This window comes from Neolamprologus brichardi, chromosome 9, assembly GCF_056152115.1.
Source record: "Neolamprologus brichardi isolate AB-2024 chromosome 9, ASM5615211v1, whole genome shotgun sequence".
In the NCBI taxonomy this organism is placed as follows: Eukaryota; Metazoa; Chordata; class Actinopteri; order Cichliformes; family Cichlidae; genus Neolamprologus; species Neolamprologus brichardi.
The window spans coordinates 38,053,580-38,073,798 of NC_142112.1; the positions used below are offsets into that span (position 1 = coordinate 38,053,580).

General features: G+C 40.2%; 1 pseudogene across 1 annotated transcript; it reads left to right on the forward strand.

Moving 5' to 3' along the window:
- Window positions 1-1,701: 1,701 nt before the first annotated feature.
- On the forward strand, window positions 1,702-17,897 carry LOC148101630 (uncharacterized; annotated as a pseudogene). Its single transcript, XR_015719520.1, has 6 exons — window positions 1,702-2,001; window positions 5,058-5,163; window positions 6,083-6,766; window positions 10,296-10,703; window positions 16,549-16,650; window positions 17,050-17,897. The product of XR_015719520.1 is annotated as an uncharacterized LOC148101630 (transcript).
- Window positions 17,898-20,219: the final 2,322 nt, after the last annotated feature.

Here is a 20,219-nt window from a genome sequence, read left to right on the forward strand (position 1 = left end):
TAGTGTTATTAATTATAAAGTGCCTCAGTTGCAGATATCTAGAAAATTCCACATTCTGAAGGCCGAAACATCGTTGAAGCTGCTGAAAGGAGAGCAGAGTCCGGCCTCTAAACAAATCACCCAGGTTAACCAGGCCCAAGTTAGGCCAGACCACAAAACCCTGGTCCGGACATCCAGGCAAGAAGTAAGGACCGTTCATAACAGGAGCCAAGGAGGACGTCAAATGGGCCCAGTCCGCCAAAGCACAGATAGATCTCCAGGCCTTGACAGAGCACAGGTCAGGGGTCAGCAACCTTTATGATGATTAGTGCCTTCTAAAATTTCCTCAGAGGTCAATGTGCCATATGATTGCATTAGCAATAAATTTAATAATGCTCTATATCAACAGTTACACACCATATAGAACAACTTTATAGAATTACATTTGTTCACAGATGTTGGCATAGTGCAGAGCAACTATTTTGAAACAAAAAACAAACACTTTTTATCCTAAATAAGAACTTGATAACAATAAATCAACTGTACAACAGAAAATGCAAATGCTACTTATGGTCTCCTCACAGCAATGATAGGAAACATAAACATGGCCAATATGGCATTTTTGTTAATTCAGGGATACGCATGTTAATGTGATCTCTGGTCTCCCACTCAGAGACACAAGTCTCCAAGTGTCCAGCATTCAGACGGCTACCTGAGGACTCATGTGAGAGAAAATCTGCTCACACAGACATGTAGAGCCAAATGCTGTCAATGAGGCCTTTGCCATGTTCTGAAGACAGTTAAACTTGTCAGGTAGTGACGTCCAGCAGGTGAAAATGCAGCTCCATGAACACGCACAGCTGTGGATTCCAGCTGCGTTCGTTGTTCTGCAAACTTTGACCGCCACAGAGTCGAGCTTTTCAGTTCAATCAGCTGCATTTCGATGTCCAGACAGTTAAAGCGAGACAAATCCAGCTGCTCATTAAAGCTTTCTGCTTTGATCAGAAAAGAAAACACTGGTCCATACCTCATATACCTATGAGGTATATTTAATACCAACATACCTTTGAAAGGCAAAGCATTTTAATGTGTCCATTTATATGCTCCTCGGTCTTTGCCCTGACAGTAGGACTGAGAGTGGGGCACAGAGGGCAGTGAAAGAGTCTTCTGCAACATGTTGTGCATTCCTGCAATTCTGGCGTGGAGGCAAAATGGAATAGAGAATATTAGTATTTATAAATGTATACATCTCTTTGTGACGAACTTTACAATGTTGATGCAGGTGGAATGAGAGACGAATAAAGTGCAATATGCAGTAAATGGAACAATGTGCATTGATGTTACAGATAATGAAAAGCAGTGAAGTGAATTTGTTCATAACAAGCAAAAATCAAATACGTTTGAAACTGACCACTAAATGCTAACCAGAGGTGTCAAAAGTGCACATTCTTACTAAAGTTTAGATACCTCGGGGTTGTTGTAACGCTAACAAAGTGTAAGCAAACTAGATGATTCCTAGAATTATATAATTATTAACGGCGAATTTATACATGAAAGACTCTGTGCCAACCTTTACGATCCACTTGCAAGGTTAAGGATCCATGCAGGAACGAGACAAGAAATAATAATAAAAAAAAGAACATATTTCTGCCAACTGTGGAGGTCACGTGTTTCCGGTTAGTGTGGAGGTCACGTGTGTCCGGTTACTTCGGAAGTCCCAATATGGCGCGCCCCAGCGGGTGCAACCAGATCCTCCCCCCAGTCGCGCGGAAAGAGCTGCTTTTACATGAAAAGGGATTAAAGTAGTGAACTCAGAGGAGAGAAACAAACTAAATTATCCATCATAAACCACTACCAACGTCCTGATCGATATCTGCATCGATCTGCCCACCCTTGTCTCCTGGATCGTAGCTGAGATCAGCGTGAACCACGTGGGTCTCTGCTCCCTGATCTGTTTCCGGTGTTTGGAAAGAGTTCCAGCTTCATCACGGAGTTTCTCTCGGTTTGTGGGCTCATCTAAAGGTAAGCACCGAGCTAACTTTACTGTGAGTTCAGTTCATGTTGAGTTTAGCTCCTGAATGAGGTCTTCTGCTGCTCTCCTCGGTGTCTGTTCACAGTTTATTGTGAACACGTTGAGAGAAGAGTGAGAGAGTGTTTGGAGAAAAAACACCAGCTAATCATTAGCTTAGCATGCTGGGAGAAGTTGAGCGTTTGCTCGCTTGCTCGAATATTTCTTGCTTTGACTCGGGGGCATTTTTAGCCCATTTTTTAATTAAAGCACCCCCAAAGATTCACAGTACTTTATAAAACGCATATAGTATTTGGTTGAGACGTAATATTTTAAAAACAAAGGTATAGATATCCCTCCCCTCCCAAAAAAATGGTCTGTTCCAGCTCTCCCCTACTCTGGCTCTGTTGTCCTTTCTGCCAGAGCGATGGTGGCTGAGACGCAGCAGAGCGGAGATGTAAGTGCCTGGCTTAAAACAGGACATGTTAACTGCATTTAACCTTCAGTTATGTAGGAGTCAGACCATGTTTCTTTTTAGCTGAAAAACATTACACCAGGTAATCTGCAGTGTTGAGAACGTGTTTTCCGATGCTTGCTACTCTACAGTCCGTCCTACTCTGTAGTAAAATCAGCGACATTTGACCGTCCTGTTGCTCTTTAATTTATGTTGCCTATTTAAAATCTACAACTTAAAATTGTTGTTACCACTGTCCTGTTTGAAATGGAATCAGAGAAGCTGGTTATTTTGTCATATGTGCATGTGCTGATATTAAACCCAGCAGCCACATTCAGGTAAAAGTGTAAGATCAAATGATCCGTCAATAAAGGATAATGTTGGATCAGTGTTTCAATATTTATATCTTTTATTAGATGTACGTGTGGTTTGGTTATTTGCCTTTTAGTTGAAAGTACACCGAGAGAAGACTTTTTTTTATTAGTGATCTTAATAATATCTTCTTTCATGTTAATGTCATTTTTTCATCTAATTGAATATAACTACATCTATTTGTGTATGATTATCAGTCCAAACAGGGAGAGAGGAAAGAGGGCAACGTTAGGAGAAAGTACAAGGCCAGGAAGAACCTGGTAAGAAAACAGACACGGAATAGTGACAGGTAAAACAGAAACTGTTAAACTGCTTGAGAGAGTTGACCACCAAAAAGTGACAATTTGCCAACCTCAAGGTGAGGCGACATAGTTTAAAATAAAATAAAAAATCTGCAGAGCCAGTAGTAGGATATATATTGCAATATATTCTTTTGTTCTGTATAACGTATTTTAAACACTAAAAGGCACCCTTATAATCCTTTGATTTTCTCAAAAATCGATAGTGCGCCTTATGTATGAATTCTGGTTGTGTTTACTGACCTTGAATCGATTTTATGTGGTTCACGGCATGCAGAAATCTGTCAAAAAATGCTTTAGTACGGCTTTGGTAAGTTACGAAGCCGCACTACTTGATGGATTGTCTGAGCATTACGGCTGACATAGTGAGGAGCCTTGCGGAGTATTCTGGGTCCTAAACTCCGTCAGGTTCAGGTCCCAAAGTCAAACGAACACTGAGAGTTAAAACGGTCTAAATTCTTTCATCTTTAATAAAATGATCAGCGTTGCTGCTTTACCAGGTGTAATAATTAGGTTTAATATCCAGGCATCCATGAAAACAGAATTTATTAAATTCAACGGAGTTGGAAGTTAGCAGGAAGTTAGCTCACTAGTTTTCACCTAAACATGATATAGCATGTTCTGACTGAGAGATTTCTGAAATAATTCAAACGTACAGCTCTGCTATCACCACCAACATAAATGAAGACAGAAAACTAAACAGCAGTGACGTTTGTAGAGTTACTGAAGTTGGGCTAGCTGCTATATAATGATGTGCTACGTGATCGCTTGCAAAACAACAACGTTAGCGTTAGGGCTGTTCGATATAACGATATATATCGGATGACGATATTAAAACGTCTATCGTTTCATTTTACGCTATCGTTTGTTTCCTGCTGTTGCAAAAAAAATAAAAATAAACCTTAGACTCAAACGTTAGAACAGATAGATGTCTATATTGGGATATGAGATTTTGGTCATATCACACAGCCCTAGTTAGCATAACATTAGCTAAAGGATGAATGCTAACTTTTTTCCACTCGATAAAAGTTAACGTGAGGGTTTCTGGTGGTTAAGGACAAATGCAATCGCATAGCAGGATGTTATACACGGGCCAAACTTCAGTCAGGAGAACAACTGAGATCATTCATCCACAATACGAGGTTAGTTATTAATATACTGCAACAACATGGGAATAGAGCAGCTGTGAGAGAATTCAACATTAATGAATCAATGGTACTGAAGTGGAGGAAGCACAGTTTTTGGCTTTCCTCATATTCCAAAAGTGCTTGGTCTCTTTGCTATGACTGTCGCCGCCATAATTTGCAGATGATGTTGTTTGCAGCGGCTGCAATGCTTTCGACCAAAACAGGCGGAGCTTGTTGACATCATCAACATGCGCTATCGCAGTAGAGCGGTATAGTCAAAATATCTACCGTTGGCCAAATTTATATCGTCTCTACCGTATACCGTTTATACCGCCCACCCCTACTTATGATTTAATAAAGATATTTGCAGACTTTGAAATGACTGAAAGACTTATTAGGGTTTGTTTTGAGTTTTGTTCAAAAAGGAATAACTTCATATATGAAAAAAAAAAATCACATATGCTGGACACCTTAAACTATTTTTTAATAAAGCAGCACAGCAGAAAAAAATCAGGGCTAACTGTTGCTATGCTGCTACCAATGAGTCTGAGTGGGACTCCTTCTTTGTGTATCTATGGAAGTCCATATATACAGGGTGCAGCATCCCCTGGGTAAAGGTGGTGGTATGCAGGGAGCTCAGTGGCTTTTTCCCTTTCAAGTTCTTGTAGGCAGCTGATGACTTTCTTTTTGTAGTTGCTTCTGGGGTTTTACCTTGAAGCTTCATAGGTATTGTTGTCACTGAGGAGTGTAGTAATGTTTATTTGCTCTGCTTCTTCTTGTCAGGGATAAAATACATATCTATACTTTTTGTGTCCCAGCTGAGTAACAGGAGGAGAAGAGTCTGGTGGAGCAGCAGAGGAACAGTTTCAGCCATTTGGACTCAGCTCAGCCACTACAGAGGAAACAATGACTTCAACACAGGAGGTGAGAAAAATTGAAACTATTGAAACTGTGTGCACAGCTGGTTGTTACCAGCAGCTTTATCTTTTCCATCCTGGGCTCCTCCATAAATAGAGAATCTACATTCACAAACAAAAACCACAGAAGTTGCAAGAAAATACAAAGATCATATTTTATCAGCACACATTGAAACAACAACATCATCAGTTGGACTGCCCATTTTTCATGGGGAGGGGAGTCCTGGCCCATAGCCCTGCCAGTGTAGCAGAAATGATGACGGATGATGATGGCTGCAGCTATGCCTATGCAGCATAGGCATAGCTGCAGCATACAACATTGCTATCTGTTTACAAAAAAACAGCTAAACATGAGAGGTTTTAGGACAAAGTTTTGTGTTCTCCATTCTTTAAGCACCGGTTCGAGCACCATTTAAGCACCGGCACCGTTTCAAAAGTACTGGTTTTTCACCGGTATCGGATAAAACCTAAACGACACCCAGCTCTAGCCAAGACTGGCCAAACAATTCTCCCTGATTGCAGGACCTTGTTTGGACTATCTGTTCCTATCCTTCAAGGTCACCTACGTCAGCTGGAGGACTGGTGACTTTTGCTTAACCGGGTGAAAGGACACTCTCCTTCAAGATGAAAACCGGATTTGATTTTTCTCCTCTTCTTCCCTCATGTACTCTGTATTTCCATTATTTTGTTTTGTTTTTTCGGTACCTCTCTGACCTGACTTCCCAATGTTATGTTTGTGTATTCTATGTATGGTTGGAAGGGGTGCTCATGATGGTGCCGGATCGTCTGGCAGCCTTTAAAACATTTTTCCTCCGGATAAATAAAGTATTATCAGTTAATCAATCTTTGATTCCACTAATGGAGTTTCAGTTTGTTCCACGACTGCATTTCACTCACTGCCTCTGTTTGTATCTCTGTCACTGCAGGACCAACATGGAGCGAGAAGTCAGCGCTCTCAGGAGGCCGACAAACCTCACAGAACAACGGGAGAGAAAAAACACAGCTGTGACGAGTGTGGGAAGGATTTTAATTGGAAGTCTGACCTGTTACGGCATCAACTCATCCACAGTGGAGTTAAAGCACACTACTGTGACTTGTGTGGAAAGTCTTTTACCCTGGCTACAAACTTAAAATCACACCAACTCATCCACAGTGGACTTAAACCGTACAGCTGTGACTTGTGTGGAAAATCTTTCACCCAACTCGCACACTTAAAAAGACACCAACTCATCCACAGTGGAGTTAAAGCACACAGCTGTGATCAGTGTGGTAAAGCGTTTGCTCGTAGTAGCACCTTACGAAATCATCTAGTTACCCACTCTGAAAATAATCAAACGTATAGCTGCGACATTTGTGGAAAAACATTCTGCTCGCTAGTCAAACGAAATATTCACCTGCGCATTCACACTGGACATGATGTTTACTGGTGCGATCAGTGTGGGAAACTGTTTACAACAGCCACACACTTAAAAAACCACATGTTTATCCACACTGAGGAGAGACCTTATAAATGTGACTGGTGTGAAAAGGCTTTTAAAGAGCCACATTCCCTGAGAAAGCATCAACAGATTCACACCAGAAAAAGACTCTACAAGTGCAGTTACTGTGAGGTATGTATTCATATTTTATATAAGTATAGTATAGTTCAAAGCTAAATGAGACATTAAATCTTCGTCAACAGAATATTCAGTCAACTCTGAAACAAATCTGCTGAAACTTTCCTGATGTTGGAAAAAAGCTTCTCCCCTTTCTAACATTCACACTCCAATGGATGCATTGGAGAGCAGCTTGGGGTTAGTATTTTGTGGCATGTAGCAGGGCTCACAAAATCGCTAGCCCAATGGGCTGACATAGATTTTGGTCACCCGACCGGAGATATAGCTAGCCCCGGGACGTCGGGCTAGCGATTTTGCGAGCCCTGTCTAGAGTAGGGCATCCAGGGGTTTAACCACCAATATTCCCATTAAGAAGATACCTACAATTGAAGAGACATTTTCACCCAGTAAGCTGAGGTGGGTCAAGTATTGAAAATTGTAGTCAAGTAAGAGTAGCATTACTTTAAAATAAGTTTACTTGAGTAAAAGTGAAAAGTAGTTGGTGAAAAGACTACTCAAGTAGTGAGTAACTGGTTGTAATGTACGATTTATTTTTTTAAATAAATGCTATCAGACAAACAAAAATAAATAAATATACAAATTTTAGTATTTTCAAATAGAATATATGTAAAAACATCAACAAAATAAGGCACAACAATTCTAATTTCCAGATTTCAGTATTTCAAAACATAAAGCCTTTTTCACCAATACCTACAGTAAATAATATAAATATATAAACAGTGCAAACCATTTCCAGTGACAAGATGTGTTGTATACTTTATATTCATTTTTGCACCAAATGGCACAGCAGCCTCAGAGAAAACATCAGAACAGGGCAACTTCAGCCTATGTACATGCAAGGCAGCCCAGTTTACCATAAATTGTTTGGGTGTGCGTCTATTTCTGCATATTTAGCAAAAATGTGCCATTTCCTCACTCAGTGAAGTGATGGTTAAGCTTCAGCAGCAGTTTGCTCTCATGGTTCTTTCTGTGAAGCTGTAACTGTTTAGCAGTGAACAGGAGTCCTGCATGACTAAGAAGTCCTTCACAAGCTACAGATGCAGGAAGAGCTGTATTGACTTTGATCGACAGCTTTTTGATGTGGGGAAAGCCATGCAATAGATCCACACCTCCAGTGAATGGACATGAAAGGTACCTCTCCAGCCCTGCTTCTGGCTTTCCTGACCCAATGGATCCATCATCTTCATCGAATAGGCCGCTGTTTGTGCTGGCCTCATCCAGCTCTGAGTCTAGGTGATGTCTGATGAAGTGGAGACCTGTGGAAAGATGTATGGTTTTCAAAAGAATCAGGTCTGCTCACTATAGTGCTGTATACACTGCCAAGCTGCAAAAACAATTTGCAATGAATTCCAGATTAAGTTCAAAATAAGAACACGTGCAAGGCTAAGCAGAGCTAGCCAATAGATCCTCCTCGCGCTGTTTGGCTGTTATTCTGGGGAAAGACAAGAAAGACGGTGATGAAAGCTGTGACTGGAGCTGCGATGCAGCCTCTATCACCTCAATCTCTGACTGTGGCGCTCCTTCCAACCACAGGGGAGGGAGACCGATGAAGCTAGCTGATGGGTCTGTTTAGCACAAACCCACCGCTGGAACGAGACAATTTCTACTACACAGAAAAGCAAGACACGAGTAGGCAGAGTTCTTTATGTTTCTCGTGCACGAGGAAGACCAACTGGACAAACGCCGTTCCTTCGCTTGACCCCAGTTTCTCTCGTCTGCTCCCTCGTAACACATATGCATAGGCTCATTAACATAGGTACACATGTGACCAAAGAGTACCGTGTGTGTGTGTGGTGGGGGGCAAACGAAGTCGTTCAACCGTTTTGGGGAAAAGCCAGAATTTCGCCTTAATTGTGTGTCGTGCATCATGTAGCATACATGGGGTAATGAGAAGCGATTAATACCTGACGACCAGCTCCCGATCATCAATCATATGGTCGCAAGATAATCCAACCTGTTTGAAACCTGGTCACCCTTCATGATGGTGTCAACGCAGCCTCTGACACAGAAATGCTGCTGGACACAAGCGATGGAGGCACAACTTGTAGAAATTTTGCAAGCTGAGTACGGGAGCGTAGAGCTGCCACCCAGGCAAACAAAATAGAAGTATATGGTGTTATAATGTGAAAGGTTTATTGTTCTAACAATGTACTATCATGTTTGTTATTACAATGTAATTATCACGTCATAACAAAACCTTTTGTACAAAATATTATATAGTACAAACGTCATAATTATGTATATTTTAATAATATGGTAGTATATTGTACAAACATGAAAAGTATATTGTTAGAACAATAAACATTTCACATAATAACGTGATATAGCTCAGTTTTTCGTTTGCATGGGTGGAAGCTCTACGCTTCCATATCAAGGCTTTTCAGTGTGACCTACGAACTTCTAACCCCTGCGATTCAATTGTACAGTTTGAGCAGGAGCTAAATAAGGTGACTAAAAAAATTGTACAGTGTATGCCCAGCTTAATGCAGACTGTTTAAATTAAACAGGCTGCTGTTTCACATAATAAACCCTGTCGACCGCTGTATTGCCTTCTGATTTAACAGTTAAAGCAGTAGAGACGAGCTGTTTACATCTGCGTGGAACTCTAGCTTCATTAACCAGGCTAGCTGTTAGCTTAGAGTTCACGCTAGCTAACCAGCGAGGAGTTAAAAGCTGCGAAAACAACACCCACAAACTTATCTCACTACAACATAGGGCCGAAAATATGACGTGATTCTAGTGTAATCAAACTCGGGCCTTGAGCTCGACAAAGCTGCTGTAACATAAGACTGACGTCCAACTAACCACAGCTAAAAAGATATTTAGAGTAAACGTACCGTGACACGTTTCCTCAGGTTACATGAGTTGGTGTTTTTTCACGCCGAAAAGTCGGTTTGTTTTGGCTCGCACTGAAGAATCCGACACTGAAGACATAGCTGTTCTTTGTTTCACTTAAAAGCAGTACAGATTTTTGTAAATGAGGCCAAGGGTGTTCATCCTTTTCAGTTCTAGCGGTAACAGCTTACTCTGCCATGTTTTCATGTGTTTCATCTTTCCGTGTGTCCGCTACTTTAAAACGCTTGGGCTGCAATGTCCGCCACAGTTTCAAACTGGTCGTGTGACTGCATGGCCACATCTGATTGGTAAAAGAGTTGCAGAAAACTCCAGTGGTGGCATGATCCATTAGTAGCAGTATTATCTAATGTGTGAAATTAATTATTTAAAAAAACCGAGTCAAATATTGCCAAATGTAGCGGAGTAAAAGTACAGTTTCTTCATCACAAATGTATTCAAGTAAAAGTAAAAAGTATTGTGCAAAATAAAAGTACTTTTTTTTTTTTTCCCCAAAAACTTACTCAAGTAAATGTAACTCGTTACTACCCACCTCTGCCAGTAAGCTGAGCGTTATAATGTAAACAGTAAAATGTAATTGGACATTGGCAGAGATGCTCTTTATTTCAGGCGATGTTCAGGATATAAATGTTGAAGGACTGACTCTCACTGTCTTTGTGTCTTTGTTTAGAAGCAGGGCGACACAGATGGATCCAGTTCTCAACCCTGTCGTCACTGTGGTGGTGGGAAAGACTTTCTCTGTGACCTTTGTGGAAAAACTTTCAGTCATCAACAAAGCCTAAAAGTACATCAGCGTAGACACACTGGAGACAAAATGAACTACTGCAAAGAGTGTGGGAGAGGCTTCCCCAAACCAAGTGAATTAAAACGACATGAACTCTGTCACAGTGGGGTTAAAAAGCACCTCTGTGACCAGTGTGGGTCATCCTTCACCACTGCATGTTACCTTAAAGTACATAAACGAGCCCACACAGGAGAGAAACCATACAACTGTAGACACTGTGACAGAAGTTTCTCATATTCAGCGAGTCGTGATTGCCATGAACTTCGACATATTGAAGTGAACTTAATAACAGTGTGACAAGAGCTTTAAGAATCTCAGTTTATAATCCGAACATAAACAATCCCTCACTGTAAATAAACTGTTTCACTGTTACCAATGTGCAAAAACATTCACTTCATTATCTGCTCTGTGCAAACATCAGCGTGATCCTGCAGGACGGAAAACACTGGATCACAATGAATCTCAAGAGACAGAAAGATCCTCTTCTGGTTTCAGGGTCAGACTTACAAACCAGATCAGGCTCCACAGAGTTCAGATGGAATCTCCTGTAAAGAGTTTCAGCTGATGTCACACTTGGATCTCTGAGGTAGCTCTGATGTTTGGACTTCAATTCAGGAAGAAATAATTCTAAATTTTTTTTTTTTTTCCATGACAGAGCTCATAATGCCTATTAGTCGTATTAAACTAAATTTTCTTAATTTAAATTAATTCAAATTCTATTATTTCTTTTTGGACCCTCAGAAAACACCAAATTCTTTTTACATGTAGATAGATGCTGGATGCCGGTAGAGTTACGTATTCAGAATACTTTGGATTACTTAATTTCATGCTTTTTACAACTATATGAATGTACTATTGCTATGTGATTTATTACTATTATTGAGGCTACTCGGCATACCAATACCAACTAATTTTTAAATCTTAATATAAAATGAGTAACAGTAGGGTGGACATTAGGTATGGCTTTTTGCAGTGATCTTGTATAGAAAACAACTTCTGTATCAATAATATGTTTTCCTTTTGTCTACTTTGTGGCTCTGATTTCTGGACTTGCATCAATAATCCTGAATGTTACATTTGGGAAGCTGCAAGTTTTTTACTTTTTTTTATTTAATTTTATTTATTTTTCATTTTTTACGGATTTTGATTCTCCAAAATGTTGTCGCTGTCACGTTTAAATGGTTTTCCCATTGGGACACCGTATTTAGTAGTAGTTGTTGTTATAGATATTGTTTTACCTTATAGTTAACTGATATTGTATAAATACTTGAACTTAACTTTTGTTTTGATCTTCTGGCTGACTGGTGTTTTCACCCGTAATACGCTAGACGTGGGGGGGAATTGATACAGCACAGCATCTTGATATTTTGTGTTGTGATGTTGTCTCAATACAGTGACACCAAACATCGATATTTATTAAAGAAAATAAAATACTCTGGGAATTACTCTGAGAATACAATGAATAAGGGAGCTCATCTTATAAGAGGCCAACTTTCTGCAAACAGTTGCGCTCTGACTTGAAGTGACTGCAATCACTTTGGAAGAGATTGTTGCAGGTTTTAAATAAACCATATTATTTATAAATGCAGACTAAATGCTACCATGTTTTCATCAGTTTGGTGTTAGGCTTGGTCAGTGAGCACTGCTCTAGGGGACTCGACTCACTGGGTTGGTTAGTCAGTTGCTGTTAATTTACATTAGTTTATGTTTGCTAACTAAAAGCAGAACTCACTGGAATATAAAGACACTAAAACTAGAAATCAGTCTAAGGGGGGTCACTTTTATGCTGCCTCTGACTTCAACAATACGTTTAAAGTTAACCTGAGGATATACAGTCTACTTTAACTCTCTATGTTTTAAGCAGTAAGTGGTTCTTCGTTGGGAAACTTTCCCACTTACAGTGGCTTGCAAAAGTATTCGGCCCCCTTGAACTTTTCCACATTTTGTCACATTACAGCCACAAACATGAATCAATTTTATTGGAGTTCCACGTGAAAGACAGAACCACTTCATAAAGTGGTTGTTCAGGTTTAAGCAGTAGGAGGCGAAGAACTAATATATCCATAAGTGATGGCTTAACATTCTGCATTCAAGTATAAGTTTGTCTAAGTCTGCCATTGTAGAAATTCATTGCACCGAAACAAAAACGTGCACAGTGTGACGTCAAAATAGGTGCACACCTTTGACGCTGCGTTTTCTCAGTTTTCCTCATCCACACGTAAATGCAAAAACTTGAGTTTTCGAAAATATCCACCTTGGCAGGCGTTTTAAAAAATCTCAGTTTTCAGCAAACGAAAACGAGGTTTATGTGTGGACGAAAGGTGTAAACGCATAGAAAAATCTGCGTTTTCAAAAATACCCTGATACGTGTGGACGTAGCCTTATTCATTATTCAAGGCACAAACGGAAAGTCATGTATGCGTGCAACGTAAAGGTGAGCGTGCAACGTACAGTCACGTGGGCATGCCGCGTGAGCATTCAAACTGAGTCTAAAGTTTTTGTGTGCGAATTGAAGCGGGTGCTCTCCAATCATCAAAAGTAACAAACTCATTGAACACATTTATAGTTACCTTTACATTTACCAATCATATATCACAGATTTACAATTTTATTTAGTACTATGCAAAAAAACAACCGCAGAGCGACAGTCTGGGTCAATGGTGGCCGAGGCGACGGCAAGGCTAACAAAGGAACCCTCAAAGCGTTAGGCTAGCTTTGTAACGGAATATAACGGAAAAGTATGAAACAAAAAAGTTTTCTTTGTTGATAGACTGTGTTCACAGTGCAATTTATTTGTTGCCAGACTGTAAGATGAAAGTACACAATTTCAGGCTCCCACATTTTGTCAGAAACTGTACATTAACGAGTTTTTTACTGTTATTCAAATGCAACAGTGGAAATAACGAATAGAAGAAAATTCATTCATTCTTACCTTATACTAACCGTGGCAGGCCAGTGCAGTGCATGAACGTGCCTTCTCTGGTCAATTCCGCTGAGAGTAAATCTAATGTCCCGCTCTACTGTACAAGACTTGTGAATGGTTACCTGGAGGGATGTACCACTGTGAGAGGGGTGCTACGGAATAGTCCAAGTGATCGCTGCTTTAATTTCCCGGTCAACTATACATAAATTGCACGTCGACATGATTTTTTAAAGCTGGTGAACTGTAACTAGACCAGAAATCGGTGATAACAAAAGAACATTCGATCAACTTATACTTTACTTACTTTATACCCGCTCAGTTGCAATGCAATTTAACGCTCAACTACAAATCAATGGCTTTTTGATGGTGACCTGTAGGGATGTACCACTGTGAAAGAGGCATTTCAGATGATCGCCGCTTTGATCTCTGGTCATCTATAAATAGATGTTTTTTCAACGACGTTGATTAGCTGCGTATATACGAATGTGAATCGCATTATTGGCTGGACTATGGGGATAAGGTGGCATCGTTCTAATCAGCCAGTCACTTACTGACTAATACTGCAAAACAAAATTGTTAAAGTTTTAATTTTTTTTGTGCGCAACACAGATTTTCTGTGCGCAGAGACCGTGCCAGCAGTGCGCAATTGCACACGTGCGCAGCTTAGAGGGAACATTGGCTGCGCAATTGTTGGAAACTGGAATTAGCTGGGCAATGCTATGATTTGTCACGGCCTTTGTCGTGTGGCTGTAACGTAATCGGCCTACAAATGCGACCTCAGGAGGCTCATGAATTTGGACACCCCCCCAAATGTAGCTTCTGAGTCACGTGACCGCACAGCAACGAATCACAGTGGAGCAGAAAATGGGGCGGAGCAAAGCGTGTGTGCAAGAGAGGAGTCGAGCAGAGAGAGCTGCTTTTTCATGAAACGGGAGTAAAGTAGTGAACTTAGAGGAGAGAAACAAACTAAAGTATCGATCATAAACCACTACCAACGTCCTGATCGATATCTGCATCGATCAGCCCACCCTTGTCTCCTGGATCGTAGCTGAGATCAGCGTGAACCACGTGGGTCTCTGCTCCCTGATCTGTTTCCTGTGTTTGGAAAGAGTTCCAGCTTCATCACGGAGTTTCTCTCGGTTTGTGGGCTCATCTAAAGGTAAGCACCGAGCTAACTTTACTGTGAGTTCAGTTCATGTTGAGTTTAGCTCCTGAATGAGGTCTTCTGCTGCTCTCCTCGGTGTCTGTTCACAGTTTATTGTGAACACTTTGAGAGAAGAGTGAGAGAGTGTTTCGAGAAAAACACCAACTAATCATTAGCTCAGCATGCTGGGAGAAGTTGGAGCAGAAAAGTCTTTTCATTGTCCCTGCAGCTGTTTTTCTGCCTGCACCAAACCTCTACAGCCTCATTTCTATTTCCCGCGTTGACTACATCCACGATTAAAAGACCTCACGCGCCTGCAGCGTTGTGTCCGGTTCAATGTGTGCTCGCTGTTCATTGTGCCTTTAGGTGCAGCTGCCCGTACTCACAAAGAAAGTTTTGGTTTGATTCTTCTTTGCTGAGATCAACATTTCTGAAACAACTTTTTTGTGTTTTTGATGCAGTGTTTTGTATAATTCCGTCATTATTTTATACCAAACTTAATGAAGTCCAGCCGCTTTCTTTCTAAGCTCCTTAGACTACGATGACCTGTATGACTGAGAACCTTCAGAGAAATTGTTGAACAACATGACACTAACATCACATTTTCCATCTGTATTGTTGCGAGCCTTGTATACCGATAAGATAAATAGATAAGACGAGGCCAAAAAAACTGATGCGCCCACATTTTGGGAGAGCTGCATGTGTTTTACTGAATCAGGAAACAGACACACACAGTACAGTGAGGACTTAAATCCACACGTGGCAGCACTGAAAGTACGAGAGAGACCTTTAACCTTTGAACCTGTCCCTTATAGAGAAGGAAAACAATCACAAAAGTACCCAGTGACTGTGCTGAACAATACTGGTTGGGATTGTAAAAAAGTTAAATAAATAAAGACATAAAAATGTAAGCATTTTAAAATGTCTGCCTCTACAAAAAGGAATGGGATGGTGTTGTGATTTTGGGAGAAAATGTCACATTGTTAAAGCCATACAACTTGAAAATGATCACAAATGTACCTGAGAACACGTTTAATGTTTGCAGGTAACAAGGTGATTTTAATTATGTAGTTTTGATTATCTGCTGATGCAGCCATGAATGTGGAAATTATGTGATTATGTGAAGACTGCTTCAACAAAAATGCAGGTTTAATAGTTAATGATGGTTGATAACAGCTTGGTTATTGTACTGTATAATTAACTTATAAGTTCGTAAGTATGTAATATATCAGTGTGTATTTTCTGTTTCCCTTTTAGTTGTTGTAAAACTTGAACGCTGTCACAGATGGTCTTGGTGATGTGTTAAATAAAGGAATTTTGTGTTATAATCGAGTACCACCTAATGTGTGTGGGATCGTTATAGGAATGTGGTCAATTGGGGTCCTTAGGGACTAGTAAAGCACTATACAAATACAGGCCATTTTACCATTTTTATTAAATTTTAATTACATTTGCAGATTGTTTCGGTGAAGTTTAATAAACTCCTTGCTATCTAAAATATAACAGGGCACCAGAGTAACGTCACTGAAAAGAAAATAACATAACAGCCATTGCCTCAACCATGGTTAAACCAACAACTAAGGTTAACCTTAGCATAGCTAAGGTAACTGGTCTATAACCTACATAACCTAAGTAACATAAATGTACCATATAGCTCGCACAAGTGCATACAATTCGACACAATCATTGTTTTAACCTTATACCGAACTTTATCGTTACTCTGTCAACAGCCTGTTGTCTAAATTACCAAGCTAACAGAGATAACAGAGTGAACATAAGAGCACCCGAATGCAGACGTCAATAATGCAGCGTAATGAAATAATGTCCCGATCTTCGCGAAACCTATAAACTTCCTCCAGAACACAGTTAAGGTCCCAAAAAATCTATTGAACAAAAATAGTGATGCAGTTTTGTTTTTTGTTTTTTTGTGTGCCTTTCAGAATACTGTATTCCGGTTCGGCTCCACCCCTCCTTCATAGGTATTGTTGTCACTGAGTGTAGTAATGTTTATTTGCTCTGCTTCTTCTTGTCAGGGATAAAATACACATCTATACTTTTTGTGTCCCAGCTGAGTAACAGGAGGAGAAGAGTCTGGTGGAGCAGCAGAGGAACAGTTTCAGCCATTTGGACTCAGCTCAGCCACTACAGAGGAAACAATGACTTCAACACAGGAGGTGAGAAAAATATCTCAGTTACACTGTTATTGAAACTGTGTGCACAGCTGGTTGTTAACAGCAGCTTTATCTTTTCCATCCTGGGCTCCTCCATACAGAATCTACATTCACAAACAGAAACCACAGAAGTTACAAGAAAATACAAAGATCATATTTTATCAGCACACATTGAAACAACAACATCATCAGTTGAACTCACAATATTTTTATGACATAAAAGATTTTCTCCTTTGACAACTCTCATTGTAGCACATCATTGTAATGTGATACTATCACCAGAAGGTGGTGGTAACACACCTACAATGTGTTTGTTGACTCTTTGATTCCACTAATGGAGTTTCAGTTTGTTCCACGACTGCATTTAACTCACTGCCTCTGTTTGTATCTCTGTCACTGCAGGACCAACATGGAGCGAGAAGTCAGCGCTCTCAGGAGGCCGACAAACCTCACAGAAGAAAGGGAGAGAAAAAATACAGCTGTGATGAGTGTGGGAAGGATTTTACCCGGGCTGGAAGCTTAAAAACACACCAACGTATCCACAGTGGAGTTAAACCGTACAGCTGTGACTTGTGTGGAAAGTTCTTTACCCAGGCTCGAAACTTAAAAACACACCAACTCATCCACAGTGGAACTAAACCGTACAGCTGTGAGTTGTGTGGAAAATCTTTTACCCAGGCTGGAAGCTTAAAAACACACCAACTCATCCACAGTGGAATTAAAGCTTACAGCTGTGACTTGTGTGGAAAATCTTTTACCCAGGCTGGAACCTTAAAAACACACCAACTCATCCACAGTGGAATTAAAGCTTACAGCTGTGACTTGTGTGGAAAATCTTTTACTACGCCTGGACACTTAAAAAGACACCAACTCGTCCACAGTGGAGTTAAAGCGTACAGCTGTGATCAGTGTGGTAAAGCTTTTGCTCACAGTACATGCTTACAGTGTCATCAAGTTACCCACTCTGGAATTAAAGCGTACAGATGTGACATTTGTGGAAAAACTTTCAGTCGCCAAGGGGACCTAAATAGACACCAACGCATTCACACTGGACATAATGTTTATTTCTGTGATCAGTGTGGAAAACTCTTTACAACAGATGTACAGTTACAACAACACATGTTTACCCACAGTGAGGAGAGACCTTATAAATGTGACCTGTGTGATAAGACTTTCAAATCTCCAAATTCCCTGAGAATACACCAACAGATCCACACCAGAAAGTAACTCTACAAGTGCAGTTACTGTGAGGTATGTATTTATATTTTTATCTTCTTATTTTAGACTGAGTGTTTGGAACAAGTCAGATCAGTAAACTTATGGAGTTATATTGGATGAATTGATTGAAAAAATGCGTTATTTTCGTCCAGTAAGCTGAGTGTTATTAGTAGAAGCAAGTATCACAGTTGTTATAGGTTAATAGGACTTGGGCTCACCTTTTCTCTAATCAAAATAAAAAAGCAAACAGAGAACAAAGAAACATAAACATAAGAAGAACTTTATTTATGAAGCGCTTTCAGACAAAGTTCTGTACAGCTATTTAAAAATAAAGAAATAAAAGTGATGCATAGCAATAAAAGTTAAAAACAATAATTAAAACAATAAGTCTTCAACTTAGCTTTAAAAACCTCCACAGAGGCTCCACTAATATCTTGAGGGAGGTTCTTCCACAAAAACGGGGCACAAAAAGAAAAAGCACGTTCCCTCAATAGTTTTTTTTCTGGCTCTAGGATCTTTTGAATGACTAGAATCCTGGGATTGGAGAGCATGGGATGGAAGATAAGGGTTCAAAAGATCAGAGAGGTATGAAGGTGCCAAACCATTTAAAGCCTTGTAGGTGAGTAGCAGGACCTTAAACTCTGTCGAACCTCACAAGGTAGCCAATGAAGTGATTTCAATACAGGGGTATTGTGCTCAAATGTTCCAGTTTTAGTTCAAATGTGAGCAGCTGCATTTTGCACCATCTGTAAACCTCTAAAACCTTTCTTTGGTAGCCCAGAAAGGAGAGCGTTACAACAATCGATACGTGAAAACACAAATGCGTGGAGAAGAACCTCTGCAGTGTTTGATGAAACTTGTCTGATTTTAGCTATGTTCCTCAAATGACAAAAGGCGGTCTTTGTTGTCTCTTTTACATGAGACTCGAAGGAGAGCGCCATGTCGAACCACACGCCCAAGTTTTTAACCTTGTCCCTGCAATTTATGACATAGTCATCAATTTTCAAGATTCAATTCAGTTTTATTTATATAACGCCAAATCACAACAACAGTCGCCTCAAGGTGTTTTATATTGTACAGTAGATTCTACAATAATAGATGGGGAGAAAATCCCAACAATCATATGACCCCCTATGAACAAGCACTTTGGCGACAGTGGGAAGGAAAAACTGGTACTGTAGAAAACTTATACAGTACCAGTGCTTGTTGCTGTTCCTCTACATCAAATACATAAAATTGGGAGATGCTCTTTGTTTCAGGCGATGTTCAGGATAAAAACGTTGAAGGAATTCCCTGACTTACTGTGTTTGTGTCTTTGTTTAGAAGCAGAGCGACACAGATGGATCCACTTCTCAACCCTGTCATCACTGTGGTGGTGGGAAAGATTTTCTCTGTGACCTTTCTGGAAAAACTTTCAATTACCAGAAAGCCTGAAAATACATCAGCGTAGACACACTGGAGATAAAATGAACTACTGCAAAGAATGTGAGAGAGGCTTCCCCACACCGAGTGAATTAAAAAAACACGAACTCTGTAAGAGTGGGGTTAAAAAGCACGATTGTGACCAATGTGGGTCATCCTTCACCACTATTGGCCAGCTTAAGAGACATGAACGAATCCACACAGGAGAGAAACCATACAACTGTAGACATTGTGACAGAAGCTTCTCATTTTTAACTCATCGTAACACCAAGAGCTACATCTGTGTCTAGTGTGACAAAATCCTCAGGAATCTCTGTTCATATTCCAAACACAAATGTTCCCACGCTGCAAATAAACTGTTTCACTGTTACCAGTGTGCAAAAAACATGTACTTACATAAACCTCTCTTTTTGGCAAATACTGGACATCTGTTTTTGGCAGACCATAACTTTGGCACAACACCAGCGCCCTGGACTTGTGATGTCAAGTTAAATTAATGCATCACGTTGGTACCTGGTAATGTTTATGTGAGCTTCGCTGTCAGAAACACCCCAGGATGATGCTTGCTAAGCGAATAGCATTTCAGTCTTGTTAGCCAATGAGTGAAATGCGACAGCAAACTATAAAACAAGAGGAGCGACACGTCTCCTAGTTTGTTTGTCCACCCCCACTCCTCAAATTTGCGTGTTGGACCACATAAGTATTTAACTATATATGTAATCACTTAAACTGTGTAATTGACATAAAGACTTCGTGATATACAACAATTGTTTTGTTCAGTTTTACTGTAATTAAGCACAGTTGTATATATGATCCTGTAAAGAGCCTCATGCACGTCTCACATGGCTGCAGTCGTGACAGAGCTTTAGCAGGTTATCAGCAGCAGGAACATCGTCCTAGAGATGAGATCAGCTCCAGGGCGACATGCAATT